The 18,674-nt window shown below is 44.6% G+C and overlaps 1 long non-coding RNA gene across 1 annotated transcript; it reads right to left on the reverse strand.

The window, feature by feature from the left end:
* Positions 1-7,747: 7,747 nt before the first annotated feature.
* LOC149352918 (uncharacterized) lies at positions 7,748-10,337 on the reverse strand. Its single transcript, XR_016289566.1, has 3 exons — positions 10,056-10,337; positions 9,254-9,338; positions 7,748-8,190 (listed from the first exon to the last, which is right to left on the reverse strand). It is a non-coding gene; the product is annotated as an uncharacterized LOC149352918 (long non-coding RNA).
* Positions 10,338-18,674: the final 8,337 nt, after the last annotated feature.

The raw sequence follows: 18,674 nt of genomic DNA on the forward strand, positions 1-18,674 counted from the left end.
GAACCTAGGCCCTTTGTAAAATGAACAGAAAGGCGCGCGCTTCGTACCACTCAGCCACGACGCGAGGCGGACGGATACATTTTGCTTGTTTTTTGCAGCGGACTACTTTCGTACCTTTGGCAGCGTTGACAGCTATGTATGAAACGGAGTATAGCAATCTCTCTGGACCATGGGGTTGTTGCAAGATCCCACACATTGTTTTCTTAAAATGTCGTACGTGATCGCGCCCGCATATGTTATGCACGTTAAGACGTCTTTGTGAATCAGTACGTCCTACGTATAAAAACTGAGGTGCGAATGCTTTATTTTTTGAGGATTCCTATACATTCGATATCTCCGGCGGCGAAAGTCTGAAAAAAATATAGCTACTTTATTGTGAAGGCGAACCGCATTTCCAAGCTAGAAAGAATGTGCAACATTGTTTTGAAAACGCTGTTGTGTCAAGCTGCAACAGCTTGCTTCGCAACAAAGAAATTTGTGTAGGTTTGGGAGGAAGCGAATTAAGTGTCGGAGGCAACCGAACATGCGAATTTCACCCCCGCATACACAGCTTGACCAGCGTATTGAGTCCGTGCAGGCACCTACAGCAGTACGCTCTTTCTCTAATCAAGCCGCCACGGTAGCTCAGTGCTTATCTGAAAAAAAAAAACTGCATCTTTGCTTACAATATTTTGAATTATATGTGCCCACTTTCCTCTTGTTAATATCGACTGACAACATCTCAATACTCGCTTCAACTGCGTCTTAAGCAAGACCCGGTTTCAATGCGGCGAAAACCAGCCGGCGCCGGGCTCTGAAACGGTGACGTTGAAAACCGCGGATGTGCATTGTACATTGCACTAAAGGAATTGCATTACGCAGCTGGTCAAGGGTCCTGTGTGAATATACTGCAATGCATGAAGCTCCTGGCGTTGGCGCGAACGAAAGCTCACACTGTCACAGAAGTTTGTCAAGACATCTGTGCACTCAGTGCAAAATAACCGCTCACTACCCCACCAGATTAAATCGCGTCCACCTGGGAATAAAATAGCCATGATAATGCGTGATGCTTGAACCAGTGCTTTAATGCGCGAATTAAAATGACGGCGCAGAGTTCGACTTGCCAACACACTTCCCAGTGCAGATTCTGGCTATCATCAGCGCCAGACTTCAAGCGAAGCTCAGGACGCCGTAGGAGGAAACTGGCACTTACTGAAAGCACCTACATTTGGTAAAAGATCAGCAGTGAAAACAACGCAGCAGCTGAAGCTTTCCTGTTGAAATTTCACATGCAAGGTTCATGACAGCTATACCGATATCAAGAATGTGTTAGCATAGCAAACGATGCACCAGCTCGACGAGCTCGCCCAAACCAAGATGGAAATCGGAAGTTGTGGGCGCGGTGTTGCCAGACCACCAAGCAATTCCGCATATCGTCTATTACTTCCTTATTACAAATCATTCCATCTTGAGGGATTCTCCTAAAATACTGAACCAACACCATTCCCACTTTGAGCTCACCCTACCACATGGTAGCCATCCCTGTTAGCTCAGTTGCTGGAGCGAGTGCCCCGATGAGGCGGTGGTGCCAGGTTCGAAACCCAGACCAGGACAAATTTTCCTTCAACTATGAAGTTTCTGAGGAACCTGTATAGCATTCTTTTGTAGCTGTATGGCTGCGCTTAGGTGCATGCTAATCAGTAATTACTCATTACAAATCTTCTCCACCTTGGGAGATTAGCCTAAATAAGTGCCCCACCGAAGTGGCTCAGTGGTTATGGTGCTCGGCTGCTGACCTGAAAGACGCGGGTTCGATCCCGGCCGCGGTGGTTGAATTTCTATGAAGGCGAAATTCTAGAGGCACGTGTACTGTGCGATGTCAGTGCATGTTAAAGAACCCCAGGTGGTCGAAATTTCCGGAGCCCTTCACTACGGTGTCCCTCATAGCCTGAGTTGCTTTGGGACGTTAAACCCCAATAAACCAATAAACCAAACCAAATCAGTACAGTGCCATAATGAATGTTTTCTCACCCTTTTTCAGCCACACAACACTCAAGAAACATGACTGCAATCGATGTGCAACACAGGACTGCATATAGAAAAGATACTTATTACCTGAACAGGGTACCAGAATTGCTACCCTGTGCAGTGGTGTTGTTTATCGTTGTCCTTGTTCCGAACATAGTTTTACCAGCCCCAGAGGGCTCATTTTGCAATCTAGACTCTGCTAGTTTTCCCAGGCTTGGGATGTGCCAGACATAGCTAGGAGCTCTTCTGAGGAACGCTAGTTTGCTTGAACTTGTCGGTTAGTTGGGGGAATCTCTCTGAGTGGTACACTTATGCGATGCCTGCCTGAGAACTTGGGACGCGTCATAATGGGTACAGCTGGCTATCACCCGTGCACTATAGCAGAAGTCACTTCAATTGGTTGCGAAATGTTTCCGAAAACTGCTTCATAGCGTTACATGCCCTTGCCATGGTGGCTCAGCGGTCATGGCACTTGGCTTGTTTTCAAAGTTAAGGAGCAACACAAGACGAGAACGTGAAAAAGACTGGAGATAAACGAGCGCTTGTGTGTCTCCTGTCTTCCTGATGGCCTTGTCTTGTGTGATGCTATAATTTTGAAAACATGTCGCCAAGTCACACAAACTGCCGCGTTAGGTGTTCGGCTATCAGCACGAGGTCGCGGGATTGAATCCCTGCTGCTGCAGTTCAATTTCAGCGGAAGGGAAACACAAGAATGCCCGTGTGCTATGCATTGTTAATGCACGTTAAACAAGTCGGATGGTCTGAGAAAACCCGGAGCCCTCCACAACGGTGCCTGTCTGTCTTCCTTCACTTCCTTCTCTATCCCCACAGGCGTTCAATGAGAACTAGTGATAATTACTGTACCTTTGCTTCTCGTGAATAAACATGAGCATCTGAATCTGCGTTGCATGTAAGAGAACACAGACCCTATGCGCAACCGTTGCTGGCATATAAAGATTTGAGCTGAGTGCTGTGTACTCTGGATACATGTTGCTTTGAGTGCGTCTTTGGCTGCCTTGAAGACAAGTAACAATACATACTCACACATGCACATATGGCTCAAGGCCGTTTTCACGCTGTGTGGTCAGTGGGCTTGGCGGCACCGCAGCGACTGGAATGACGAACCCGCTCTTGTTCTTCATCCAGGTGCTGATCGCCTTCTGGCCGCCGGTGCTTGCCGAGGAATGATGCTTCACAGATTCAAGAGTTGCTACTTCACCCGGAATATTCAACGCTACTGACGTGTACCAACTACGTACCAGACTGCCGAAAACCATAGATTGCGCTGCAAAAACAGGAGCACCGACATCATTGACATCAGTGTTATCAACAAAGGGGGCGGTTTCTTCCAGGCCGTTTTCATGCTGTGAGGGCAGTGGGCTTGGCAGCACCGCAGCGACTGGAATGACAAACCTGCTCTTGTTCTTCATCCAGGTTGGTGGAAAAAATTCCTTTAAATCCTTCAGAGATGATAGTCGCGGTTTGCTAGTGCTACCAAGACCACATGCCTTATGATCCATTGCCTGTGAGTGTTGGGATGTTATTTCTCTCTTGCTGCTTTGCTCTGACGACGTGGAAACAAATCCTGGTCCAGGTCTAAGTACGGTTCAACTGCTGCAAAATCTTCTCGAAGGACAGAACGAAATTAAGGCTGACATCTCGCAGATGAAGGATAAACTTGCTCGCGTGGAAACAACAATATCTCAGCTGACTGAGCTGTCAAAGAAAGTTGAAGAATCAGAGAACGCAATTGCGTATGTTCATTCAACCGTAGTTGGCTTGACAAATAAGATCGATAACTTAGAAAATCGAAGTCAAAATAATCTGGTCATTCGAGGTATTAAAGAGGAAAGCAATGAAACAGAAGAAACGTTGAACCGTTGCATCGTAGAAGGCGTATTTTACGAAAAGCTGGGCGTTTCGGCCACGACCATAGAACGCATACATAGACTTCGAAAGAGCTATCCTGGCTACCAGAGGCCTGTCATTTTACGACTTGGCAGTCTTGCTGAAAAAAGGGAGATACTACGTAATGCAAAGAAGTTAAAGGGCACAAAGCTTGCTATCTCTGAAGATTTTTCTGATATCATTAGAAAAAGAAGACAGAACCTCTGGAACAGCACTTCAGAGGAAAGAAAAAAAGGACAAAAAGCATTCTTGGCGTTTGATAAACTCAAAATAGATGGTGTCTTATATGCTTGGGACGATATCACCAACCAACGCTATCTTGTGCACGCAAACGCTATTGTGCACGCAAACGCTATCTTGTGCACGCAAACGCTATCTTGTGCACGCAAACGCTATCTTGTGCACGCAAACGCTATCTTGTGCACGCAAACGCTATCTTGTGCACGCAAACGCTATCTTGTGCACGCAAACGCTATCTTGTGCACGCAAACGCTATCTTGTGCACGCAAACGCTATCTTGTGCACGCAAACGCTATCTTGTGCACGCAAACGCTATCTTGTGCACGCAAACGCTATCTTGTGCACGCAAACGCTATCTTGTGCACGCAAACGCTATCTTGTGCACGCAAACGCTATCTTGTGCACGCAAACGCTATCTTGTGCACGCAAACGCTATCTTGTGCACGCAAACGCTATCTTGTGCACGCAAACGCTATCTTGTGCACGCAAACGCTATCTTGTGCACGCAAACGCTATCTTGTGCACGCAAACGCTATCTTGTGCACGCAAACGCTATCTTGTGCACGCAAACGCTATCTTGTGCACGCAAACGCTATCTTGTGCACGCAAACGCTATCTTGTGCACGCAAACGCTATCTTGTGCACGCAAACGCTATCTTGTGCACGCAAACGCTATCTTGTGCACGCAAACGCTATCTTGTGCACGCAAACGCTATCTTGTGCACGCAAACGCTATCTTGTGCACGCAAACGCTATCTTGTGCACGCAAACGCTATCTTGTGCACGCAAACGCTATCTTGTGCACGCAAACGCTATCTTGTGCACGCAAACGCTATCTTGTGCACGCAAACGCTATCTTGTGCACGCAAACGCTATCTTGTGCACGCAAACGCTATCTTGTGCACGCAAACGCTATCTTGTGCACGCAAACGCTATCTTGTGCACGCAAACGCTATCTTGTGCACGCAAACGCTATCTTGTGCACGCAAACGCTATCTTGTGCACGCAAACGCTATCTTGTGCACGCAAACGCTATCTTGTGCACGCAAACGCTATCTTGTGCACGCAAACGCTATCTTGTGCACGCAAACGCTATCTTGTGCACGCAAACGCTATCTTGTGCACGCAAACGCTATCTTGTGCACGCAAACGCTATCTTGTGCACGCAAACGCTATCTTGTGCACGCAAACGCTATCTTGTGCACGCAAACGCTATCTTGTGCACGCAAACGCTATCTTGTGCACGCAAACGCTATCTTGTGCACGCAAACGCTATCTTGTGCACGCAAACGCTATCTTGTGCACGCAAACGCTATCTTGTGCACGCAAACGCTATCTTGTGCACGCAAACGCTATCTTGTGCACGCAAACGCTATCTTGTGCACGCAAACGCTATCTTGTGCACGCAAACGCTATCTTGTGCACGCAAACGCTATCTTGTGCACGCAAACGCTATCTTGTGCACGCAAACGCTATCTTGTGCACGCAAACGCTATCTTGTGCACGCAAACGCTATCTTGTGCACGCAAACGCTATCTTGTGCACGCAAACGCTATCTTGTGCACGCAAACGCTATCTTGTGCACGCAAACGCTATCTTGTGCACGCAAACGCTATCTTGTGCACGCAAACGCTATCTTGTGCACGCAAACGCTATCTTGTGCACGCAAACGCTATCTTGTGCACGCAAACGCTATCTTGTGCACGCAAACGCTATCTTGTGCACGCAAACGCTATCTTGTGCACGCAAACGCTATCTTGTGCACGCAAACGCTATCTTGTGCACGCAAACGCTATCTTGTGCACGCAAACGCTATCTTGTGCACGCAAACGCTATCTTGTGCACGCAAACGCTATCTTGTGCACGCAAACGCTATCTTGTGCACGCAAACGCTATCTTGTGCACGCAAACGCTATCTTGTGCACGCAAACGCTATCTTGTGCACGCAAACGCTATCTTGTGCACGCAAACGCTACCCAGCCAACCAAGTAATGTTCAGGGGATATCCATATAATATAATTTATAAAATATCAGATGTCCATATAATATTCTCACAAGTTCATATTATGTCCACAGAATATCCATATGAGCTTCATTTTGATAAAAGTGGATGCCCATATTTTGTCCACATATGGTCACTCTGAGATATTTAAAGGACACTGAATAGATATTCATCCGATATTTTTGTGGGTTGTGGAGGGAGGTGCCGGGTGTTCTACGCTGAATGTAATGATGCTGTGTCAATATAACAAAGCACTGGGCAAGACCACCATTATTCTTGTGTATCTTTATTACCTAGTCAGGTACCCCACCACTGTGACAAAGCCAAGGTGCAGGCACAATCCAAGCAAAATGAGGAATGGCGGACGACTACTCTGGAGAGGTCCCCACTTGATTTCGAGTGGCCTGTGAATATAATAGAGCACAATACATAGTATTAAATAGTAGTCAAGTAACTAAAAAATGCACTTTGTGGAGAAAAACATGCATGCTAAAGCAGTTTCTGCTTGGAAAAAATAAGCTCCATAATGACACTACAGGCGAATACGAATGCAACTAGGAATCAAAACCTTCAATGACGTGCTATTTGTACTAAATCACGGAACTTTTCAGAAAGTGACTGCATTTAGGCACCACTTATCGTATGCTATGCGATGCCAGTGCACGTGAAAGAACCCCAGGTGGTCAAAATTTCCGGAGCCCTCCACTACGGCATCCCTCATAGCCCGAGTGGCTCTGGGACGTTAAACCCCATAAAACAAACTTCGATTCAAAACAGTCCTTATCATTCCAGCGGAGAGAGAACACAAATGGCGAACGTTTTCTAGGTATGGAAACTGCTAAAAAATTGGAAACAACATTTTTAAAATCAAGATCTATGAAATTGTCACCCTAGGCATCTTCAAATCATTTTGAAGACAGATGTGATGTAAGGGTGCATGGGTTCTAACCAGTCAGTGGTTAGGGCACTCGTCTACTGAGACAGGCAACCCAAGGTTTGATCCCGGCTGTGGAGGCTGTGCCTGTGTGCATGCAAGGTGCCTGTGTAGCCTCCTTGCGTGCTACACAGGCACGCAGCATGCCTGTGTAGCAATGTCAGTGCATGATAAAAAGAACCCAGAGTGGTCGAAATTATCCACAGCCCTTCACACAGCGTCCCTCATAGCCAGTTGCTTTTTGACGTTAAATCCCATGAACCAAATCAAACCGAATTTTGAGAAAAACAAATTACATCAGTTATAGGTCCAAAATCTATCACCAAAACACTGGAGGTCACAGTGCCAAGCTTATGATTTTGTGAAATATATTTGCTCTTTCAGTTGTATACAAAGCGTTCTATCTGCTCAATTAATTAGCCTTAAATGAAACAATCTAAGCTACGCAGACTATGCTCCAAGCTTTGTGAATTTGCAGTGCACCTAATTTTGTACCAGGGGACTAAAAATGTTAGGCTACATGAGGCAGCAAACCAAAAAACTAATAGTATGCACACAAATGCTCACAAAAATCAAAAGTTGGTTTATTTGGTTTATTGGGGTTTAACGTCCTAAAGCGACTGAGGCTATGAGAGACGCCATAGTGAAGGGCTCCGGAAATTTCGACCACCTGGGGTTCTTTAACGTGCACTGACATCGCACAGCACACGGGCCTCTAGAATTTCGCCTTCAAGAAATTCAGCCGCCGCGGCCGGGATCGAACCCGCGTCTTTCGGGTCAGCAGCCGAGCGCCGTAACCACTGAGCCACCACGGCGGGGTATCAAAAGTATCTTTCTCCATAAAAGTGGATAACACGAGGTGTGGAATGTAACCTTTGGGTATGCCAGGTCTATGCAGACGAGCACACTTTTGGTCATCACTGTACACACAAAAACAGTCTCAAGCTCACAAAAGGTATAAGGGAATCAACTTGCCTCAGATTTCTTTGCGTGCCTTTCCTGCAGCTGCTTCCGCCTGCAGGACGCATGCTGCAGCCATTTTTTTACCACTCCTTCTATCTCGGCCAGTGTTGAGAAATCTTGTTCGATCGAACAGCATCTATGCAGAACGATAGGACACATTCAGTATGAAAGCACACATGAAAAAAAGAGCCGTGAATGGTCGATATTGTAATAAGTCTGGTTGGTAGATCATAAACGGGGAATGCAGCATGAGGAAACACGGATGGGAACAAAACTGGAATGGGCTGGCACGTACTTTTTCATTGCCATTGTGAAAATTGTTTTCTAAATGCACCAGCATGCAATTAGATTTTGATATTACTTAAGCAATACTAGTTGGACTTCCATAAATATTTGCTAAAAGTTGTATAATGCATGCTAAAGTACTTATATGCACAAAGTCAAGGCAACTATTCTTTAAAATAACAAGAACAGGGCGCCTGGTTATGAGAAATGCACATAAATTTGTAACAAAAATTAAAGCTCCACATTCTAGAGAAAGTGTTACACAGCGTTACTGAATTCAGTCTGAAGTGATGCAGTGTCAGAACCATCAGTTATTAAGCAGTAGATGACCCAATCAGCAGCAAAAAACAAGCAGAAACAACACTAAATGAACTGCTAATACAGGTCAGAAAGAGTTAACATGCTAAAGTACATCCTTGAGGCATGCCTGAAAGGATTGGAACATCATAAGAGTTGGTTACATTAACAGTCAAATGATGTGCAGTTAGAAAGAAAGTCGGCGACCCTGTAGAAAACCAAATAGTCATTGTTGAGGTGCCTTAGTATTATTGTAGAAACCTGGAGTTTAACATAGAAACATGCCTTGGAGATGTCTAAAATCAAAGCTCTTCCCAGGCCCAGAAGCTATAAATGTATGTTAATCACTACCGAACATTATAAATTGTGCTTCATGAAAGCATTTGCGGAACCAAAGTTGGGACGTGTGAGAAAACAGGTTTAACTCAAGTGAGTTAATTAGGCCAGTGAAACATGATTGCTTGAATTTTTGTGTTATGTTAAGACGATAGATGTGGCAGTAGTTGGCAATTAGCCTGTCTTTAATGAAGAACTAGAATATATTTGGTGAAAGCTATTTGCTTTCCATAGGTCATGACTAATAACCTAAGAATGAAGCACGAAAAACAGTTTCATACCAGCTTTTTGTCTTGATGGAGCAAATGCAGCTAGTGAGTGACAACATACAGACAGCCTCTTTTCTGAACATGCTCTCCAAAATACCTGAAAATGAACAGGAGAGAAGAATGGTCACACCCAGTTGCATTACAGGTTTACAATTTGCAACTCTCATTTTATATAATGTAACCCCGTACTGAGGCACACGAACAGTAGCAATAATTTTCACAGCACTACTTGCATTGACACACTGCAATAAAAAGAAATTTTCAGCAAAAGTTATAGAAACCACAAGCTGAAAGACAAAAATAGTCAAGAACCAAATATCATGAAGTGAGCAACAACTGAAATAGGAGAAAATTACAAGTAAGAAAGAACCCACAAAGGTTTTTTAAAAGCACAAAGATGAAAAAGCAATGTCAGACCGCAAAAGGCAAATTTAAACAGAAGAGCTTGACTAAAAACAAAGCCCAGTTAGTTTTGAAGGGAAGAGCAGCAACGAAAGGGGACCTGTTAGCAAATTTTACACCAACACAAGATCTGCCAAAACTGTCTTCTTGAGCCGCCGGAGACTGGAAACTGTCTACCTTTGTAGTGAGGGTCATAGCATGCCAGGCGGCCGCCACAGGCATTCCCGCGCCACTACTGTACCATGTATCCGCTTCGGGGACAAATCCAGTTAACTAAACGCTACGCATTTTTAAGCTATCTATGCACTCCACGAACTGATAAACCGGCGGGTGAAATCGCCAGCACGAAAACTGCACAATGCCACAAACGAACACTAACACTTGTTTGAAAGAAAAGTGTGCAAAAACTCACCATTATTGCCGTCCTTGGCACAGGACGGTATACGACGCGCACAAGCTTGTCGCCACAACGAAGAAAATGTGAACACGCGAAAAAATAAAATGTGCAAAGGAACGCTGAAAGGAACCAAGAAAACATCGCTTCGCGGCCGCCGCGGCTAATGATGATGCCCATGGCCGTTGGGCTGCCTAATGTCGATAGAGTTCCAGTTACGGTTCTGGTTTGAAATTCGCGGCGTTTGTGGCTTTCAGTCTAACTTGAGAAGTTTCTTCAAATAATCGTACTGCACATGCATTTGCTTGCATAAAATCAAAGCATGTAATTGCTGACTGCTTAAATAATTCATTCCTGAAAACTTCAGATTGCGAAAGCAAGAAAAATTAAAATCTAAAGGCAACATAATTTTAATGTGTTTCCTGGTAGGCTGTTTGCACATTTCCAAATCTTCCACTGTGCTGAAAGAAAAACATGTATGAATGTCATCTGAATATCCACTAACTGATATCTGAATCCGATAGTCCTCTCAACATGCAGAGGATATCATACATAGACATTGGACGTTAGGACCATTAGTGGACATCCTCTGCATATTCATGGTTTGCTGGGTATCTTGTGCACGCAAACGCTATCTTGTGCACGCAAACGCTATCTTGTGCACGCAAACGCTATCTTGTGCACGCAAACGCTATCTTGTGCACGCAAACGCTATCTTGTGCACGCAAACGCTATCTTGTGCACGCAAACGCTATCTTGTGCACGCAAACGCTATCTTGTGCACGCAAACGCTATCTTGTGCACGCAAACGCTATCTTGTGCACGCAAACGCTATCTTGTGCACGCAAACGCTATCTTGTGCACGCAAACGCTATCTTGTGCACGCAAACGCTATCTTGTGCACGCAAACGCTATCTTGTGCACGCAAACGCTATCTTGTGCACGCAAACGCTATCTTGTGCACGCAAACGCTATCTTGTGCACGCAAACGCTATCTTGTGCACGCAAACGCTATCTTGTGCACGCAAACGCTATCTTGTGCACGCAAACGCTATCTTGTGCACGCAAACGCTATCTTGTGCACGCAAACGCTATCTTGTGCACGCAAACGCTATCTTGTGCACGCAAACGCTATCTTGTGCACGCAAACGCTATCTTGTGCACGCAAACGCTATCTTGTGCACGCAAACGCTATCTTGTGCACGCAAACGCTATCTTGTGCACGCAAACGCTATCTTGTGCACGCAAACGCTATCTTGTGCACGCAAACGCTATCTTGTGCACGCAAACGCTATCTTGTGCACGCAAACGCTATCTTGTGCACGCAAACGCTATCTTGTGCACGCAAACGCTATCTTGTGCACGCAAACGCTATCTTGTGCACGCAAACGCTATCTTGTGCACGCAAACGCTATCTTGTGCACGCAAACGCTATCTTGTGCACGCAAACGCTATCTTGTGCACGCGAATAGCCTATGCAAACATGACTGAACAGGAAAGACAACCAAGTAATACCGCATTTCGTTTGCTTAACGTTAATGCGTGTAGCCTTGTGAATAAAGTATCGGACTTCGAGCACATTTTGATTGTACAAGAGCCCGATATAGTGGTAGTAACAGAAACCTGGCTAAACCCTGACATTTTAGATTCTGAAATTTGTCCCCCTGGTTACAAAGTTGTAAGAACTGACCGCATCAGCAGAGGTGGTAGTGTAGCTATTTTTATTGATGTTTGTATAAAACACTGGGTCATTGTTAATCCACCTGTAATAGAATCAGTGTGGTGTAAAATATTTCTAGGCTGTAACGAACTGGTTATTGGAGCCGTCTATTTTCCACCTGGCACTAGAGCCACAGTTGTTGAAAAACTAAATGACTTTTTGCAAGCATTGTGTGTGCAACACAAGCACGTCCTTGTGGCAGGTTACTTTAACGTCCCAGACATTCATTGGGATGAAATGATTGTAGGTCCATGAGACCAAGAGGTATCTCGTGCGCTTATCGAATTATGCTTTCACCACGGGCTGAGCCAAATAGTGAGTGATTATACATGTATTCAAGGTGGCCGCAGTGCAATTCTCGATCTCGTCTTCCTGAGTGACGACATATTTTCGAGGCCGCACGAAGTTAATGTGCTGCCTGGACTCTCAGATCACCTAATAGTCAGTTTTACTATGCCCATTACTCATTCCCCAAAACACAAATCTGTCTCGTCCTATGGAACTTTGGTCGGGCAGATGACACTGCGATACTTGATGAGTTGGACTATCACTTCGGCCTATTTGAAGAACTATGCTCTAAGGACTCTGCTAGTGTAAATGAACTGTGGATGTACTTCAAAACTTTAGTTCAGAAATCCATATCTCGAATGCTGTGAATGCTGTAAATGTCCATGTCCACTGACAACAGTGGTAAAATCAGGGCAGAAACCGTGGGGATACTTTGGCACGTGCAGCGCCCAAAGTGCATGAAATGCGATTAACTCTTTACCGCGCCATAGGTCAAGGGTCATATATGACCCATATTCTGAGGTCGTCAAAAAGCCAATTCTGCATTGTGGACAAGCTGCACCATCTAGTTTGCGTCTATAACACCATGTCTTTCATTTCTGTTTTTTTTTCTAACGCGAGGAGGCGTGTGAAAAATGAAAATTTGACCAGACGTAGTTCGCTGGTCGCCAATCGGTGTTCCTTTCACTGCGTACTCCTCAAAGACAAAAGGCTGCACTGGTCACTTTTATCGGTTCTTAAGCTGTCTTTTTTTTTTTTTTTTAGTGCAGTAGTGGCCAGTCAGCGAACCATGCGGATTGGTCGGATTTCAGTTCCGATTGCGAGACTTTGTCTCAGAGACCTGGGACATATGCGTGTGTTTGCACATGTCTTGTTTTACCATTCACGTATTTTAACGTACAGTCCAACCTCGTTATAACGAAGTCGCATTTTGCGCGGAAATTCGTTCGTTATATCCGATATTCGTTATAAAAGCATGCACTCAAATTACGGCAGAAAAGGTCTGTTTATAAACCCAAGTAAAGGCACTTTAGGATGGACAGCACAGGGTTGAAAAAATGCACTATTTTTTAATTTAACGCGTGGTATAAGCATGTCAAACCTCACCTTGCATTTCATACTGGAAAGCAAGAGCGAACTCACAAGTCGGGATGCTGGCCAGGTGCAAAAACTAATTTATTTAAAAAACGATGTAATCTTCGTTTGGCGGCACTTCACACTATTTGACAGGTTAAATTTTTCGACGAAATCAACACAGAGCAGTGCTTTCCCGATGTCAGCTGATTTGGCCACAGGTAGGTTCCCGAGGTACCCCCTCAACTTCGCCATCTTCACATGCATTGCTGTTTGTAGCATCATCTGTAGAAACCACCTGATCAACAATTTCTTGGTCGGTCAGTTCGGGCGCCACAGCCAAGTTGTCATCTGCACAGATGAATTCCTCGAACGTAACGTTCGGAACCGCCAGTTGACGCCATGTCGTCTCGCCGAAATTGTCCGCTTGCCTTCCAGTTGCATGCGGAAGCTTTCTGCCTACTTCTCGCAGTTCTCGGCGCCAACGGCTGCTTCTTCACCAGACAAGACGTGGCAAACAATCCGACGGCGGTCATTAAATCGCTGCAGCCAGCCACTGCTTGCATGAAAGTCATTGTGGCCTCAGGCGCAAGTCAGACTTCTCGCCTTCATTTGAAGGACGGCACCAGACAAAGGTTACGCGCTATAGCGTCCTTGAACCATGCAAACAAAGCATCTTCAACATCCTGGTGATGACAAAGCCTTACACCCTTGCTGTCATTCTTCACAACGCCTGCAGAGAGGACGTTTGCAACCTTCTGCCTTGCGCTCAAGGTGGTTGATAAAGTGCTAGGCGCGACACCAAAGTCCGCGGCAATGACTTTTCTTTACGCCCGCTGTCGACCGCCCTGAAGATCTTTATCTTCGTTTCAAGCGAAACTGCTGCAAGTTACGACGCGTTCCGCGACGGCGTCCACGGAATGGACTACAGAGATCATAGAGATAGCGCGGAGATAGCGCGCGAGTCGGCAATCGTGCCGGCGGGGTGGCCGGGGAGCATGGGCTTTGGTTCGATCACGTGTCAGTCACATGCTACGCAGCCGTTGATGCTAGATTCATTCGCTCTCCCTAGATGGCGTGGCGTGCGGAAGCGCGGGTGATTCAAACACATCTTAGGTGCGGGCGATTCAAAAGATCAAAATTTAGCGTGTTTTGAAATTTTTTCCTCCTTGTTTGCGCATTTTGAGCGCTGTGAATACAAAAACTGCTTCGTTATAACCGATATAGTGTCGAATTTTAAATTTTTCGTTTCGTTATACAGGTAGAACTCCCATAGAAATAAAGCATGTCCAACCAAACTTTTCTTTCACTTCGTTATATCCGATAATTCGCTGTATCCGTGTTCGTTATAACGAGGTTCGACTGTAGTAGCTTAACGTTAGCGGCCTGTTCTCCAGAAAATCTGGCGTCGGCATTGTGAGCGAAATATCACGAGCATGGCTCTGGCAAGTGGTTGCTAGTAGCTGACATGGCGTGGCGCAGATTGGTCGTAGGTTGTGCGACGCCACGTGACATGGCCGATTTGTGAGGGAATGCCAACTCAGGCTTCTCAAATAAGATGTAAGGCCGAGGGGAATCGAACCCTCCAGCACCCTTCCATTCGTAGTCTTTCATGCTGTCCTAGGCCACGCATTTCTTATGGCTTGATTAAGCGAGGCTTTATATGGGCGTTAACCCACTCAAGCTATCGCGTCAAACCCTTAAGGCGGAGGTGTCTCCTCCAATTTTTATGTAGTGTGTTCGATTTGTAAATAATGAGAGTGGTTTTATTTGGTGCTGTAGAATCTTTGGAACATACTGCCAATTCTTTTACCAAATACGCCAGCAGTTTTTGTATTATGATGATGTTAAGGAATGCCACGGCCACATTTTCCGCGTCATATGCCATCGTACTGATGTTCTGAAGCTGCCACCAAAAATTAAAGTCGGCGATCCTGGTCAAGCTGAAGCATATAGTTTGCTTCTATAACACAATCTCTTTGCTCCCAGTTTTGTGTTTTCATTTTCTAATGCAAGGAGGCGATGTGAGAAATGAAACTGATCGGACATAGTCTTCCGGTGCGCGATCATGGCGTCTGTAGCGCCACACGTCCCTGGAAGGCAAAAAGCTACAATGAGCCCTTCCATTCTTTTTAGAGCAGCTGTGGCGAGTTAGACAACCACATTGAATGGTCGACTTTCAGTTCCGTGTGTGAGACTTGTCTCACAGGCTCGACATTAGTGCATGCTCGTGTGTTTTGTTTTACGGTTAGCGTTGTATTTTGTGCAGCGTGTTTGAGTTGGAAATGATGACAGAAGTTTTGTTTGGTGCTTTGGAGTCTATGCAATGTACTGCCAGGATATTTTACCAAATGCACCAGCAGATTTTTTTTTTACTACGATGACGTCGAAAAAGGCCACGCTCCCTTAGTGCTTTTTTAGTTACTACCAACTGAAAAAAATTGAAAAAGTACGAACTGCAAGCTCTGCTATGAAAAAATAAGCAAGAACAGAACTTGGAACAAGTGTAATGTGCAGCAGATCCCATATCTACCTCCACTTCATGTCCTCACGCAACTGTTTTTTTCTAGTGCACAGCAATCATACTGCCTAACTTTAAAGGGCACGGAAAGTGCATTGTATTACGTTTGGTGATGAAAATCACAAGAATGGTACATCGGAAGATGTGAAACATTTTGTATATGTTACTTTGCTTGTTATCAATTTTGGCTCAGTGCAACTGTTTTTTGTTTTGCTTGAATGATTTTTTTATGTTACCACCATATTTCTTCAATATATTATGGTAAAGTTTTGTACACATAACTCAGACATTTTGTTCGATCAGAAGTGTGATCAATAAGCTAGTTTGGTGTATTACAATGCGGAGTTCATTTAGCACGTCTTGAATAAGTAATTTCTGTTAAAACATTCGAAATTGTACACTTTTTTGCGGTAAGGAAAGAGTTAAGTCTGTTGATGCAAACTGGATTTCGTGTGTGTGTTTTTAATAAAGTGACATTTGAATGAGATGGTTATTTTGGCATCCCTGTTTTGAAATACGCTCGTAGGAGCTCTGTATTATGCAACTTCTTTCTCTTTTTTCTCAGGAGACATAACTTTTGTTATAGGATATGGGGGGTTATTCTTGTAATAACGATCAAAGGGCTAGAAGCGGTAGTCGCTTTCTAGCACCAGCGTGCCAGCCCTAGAAGTTGGAGCTGTGACCCCCAAACCGTGGTGTGGTAAGTTGCCACCACAGCGGGCTTGGGCCTGAGGGGAAAAACACGAGTATTCTACTCGAATGAGCGTTTATTGCTCCTGAGCAATACAAAACAGAAACAACAAAACAACCACCGTGACGAGGAGTGTTCTGCTCGCGTACGATGGTGAAAAGCACAAAAGGGGAGAACGCACGCAAAATGATGGGGGAAGAAGGTTCCACTCAACTTGCATGGCTTCTTGCTCACGGCTCGCGGTAGTCGAGTCACACGAGGTGTCCAGGCAATATGGGAATGGCAGCGGTCTATGTGGCAGATCTCTGATCCGTGCATGTGCACAGCTCCTACCAGAAGACGAGCGAGACTCGGGAGAAATGCGCCTTCTACGGGACTATGGAGAGGAGAAAGAAGGAAAGTCTCTGCGGCAGCGTTGCCGTGGGGTGCGAAAGGAAGCGAGGGCGGCGTTAGTGCGCTCCCTCGCAAACCTCCGGAATGGCGTGCGCATAACATCCCGTGATAATTGCGCGTGGCCGTTACTATATGGCAGGGGATTCACGTGTATCCCCACAAGGAGTGAGTGGCAGTGTATAGCGTCCGTTGGCTCTACATACCAATAATATTTATTGTAACTTTAGGAATGCGTACCTACACCACAAATTTTCATTCACAAATTTTCATTCACTAGTCATGATGTCATCCACGCGGAAGTTGTTGGCGCTATCACCGGGCGATATGCATCAGGTTATGCAAAAGGTCCTTGCCTCCTGCCTGTAAGGAGTAGAGGGGCAAAAATTTCAGGCTCTGTATTTTTAAAAACATTTTCTGTATTGGTTTCTACTCTCTATGGCCAGTGCTTGAGCACCACAGCCAATTGTCCTCAATTCAACATACTTTGAATTATCACAAATTTCTGCTTTTGTTTTTTATGGGGTTTAACGCACCAAAGTGACTCAGGCTATGAGGGATGCCGTAGTGAAGGGCTGCGAAAATTTCGACGAATTCAATTTAGTGATTTAAACCTGTCGTGAATTTAGTGCTACTAGTTTAGTGGGATGGCTGCCCTAGCTTAAAGTACTAGAGCTACCTAATCCTAGTTCCATGTTTTCTTCTCCCTACTAATGCATGGTAATATAGAACACATCGATCACCATGTGGCATTCGGCTACAACCGCTAAATAATTAATATTTTTCTCTTCTTATGCTTTTTTGGTGCCGTTTTCATCACCAAACTGTTATCTGTGATATCTAAAGAGTGTTCAGATCACATGGGACAAAAAAAAATGCACTATAACCGCTGATATGCCACTTGTTGTCATTTCAGCTCCTGAAGCAGGCTGGCTTAAGCATTAAAATGAATTAAATCTCTGCATCAGCAATTAAATTGAAGTTTATTTCATGCCTCACGTTATCTAAACACACCTTGCAAGCCTCAGCAACTGTTCGGTTGTTGAAACCGGAATAGTGACAAGGAGTAATTCAATTATAAATTATTAGCAGTAAATTGAGGGAAATACCATGAAGTGATCCCTGTATACTAGTAATGTCTAGCACATTTCAAAGAAGAAAACATGCAAGAAAAAATTTGATGCTTATGCAAAAGGGTTTTGCAGGCAGGGCCAATAGCAAGCTGCTGCTTTTAGTGCTTAAGCACTAATCCGATAGGTAAAAAAAAGTTTGCCAAAATATAAAAAAAATTAGTCAAAATGATGGATTACCTTGGCAGCTCTATTTCACAGCATCGTACCATCAAAGTGCCAGCTGGCTATCATTTTCAAATGACGGTGTTTTTCATCATTTTGATGTCTTACTTGCCAACGAGGAACACAACTGAGCCATCAATATGACGGCCTCATGTCTTTTCATATTACAGTATGGTGTCATGTAAACGTTTAGTTGTCAATATGACAGCCTGATGCCATCTCATAATTCAGTACGGCATCATTTAAATATTTTTTTGTCAATCTGAAATACATTTACTATCTGAAATACTTGAATTAGAGAAAAAATAGGGCAAGCCGTGCACACCGCGAGAAAGGAACGAGGACGAGACACAAGCGCTTGTGCGTGGTTTGCGCTATTTTTTCTCTAATTCAAGTATGCACCAACTAGCCCAAAAAGAGGTGATAATCTGAAATACATTTAGGATATCAGTATGGAGGCCTGAAGTCTTTTCATGTACAGTGTGGCAACATTTCAGGACTATAGACAACGAATTTAAGCTGCACATCTTCTTGCAAACAGTGCGTTGCACACTAGAACACGTGGATCAACACATGATGGCCTATGTATAACCGTCACTTATAATTTATTGACATGTTTCGGTTTCATCAACCAAGCGATATCTGTGACATGTGTTAT

Source organism: Amblyomma mixtum, chromosome 3 (assembly GCF_055824585.1).
Source record: "Amblyomma mixtum isolate Tamu chromosome 3, ASM5582458v1, whole genome shotgun sequence".
NCBI classification, from domain to species: Eukaryota; Metazoa; Arthropoda; class Arachnida; order Ixodida; family Ixodidae; genus Amblyomma; species Amblyomma mixtum.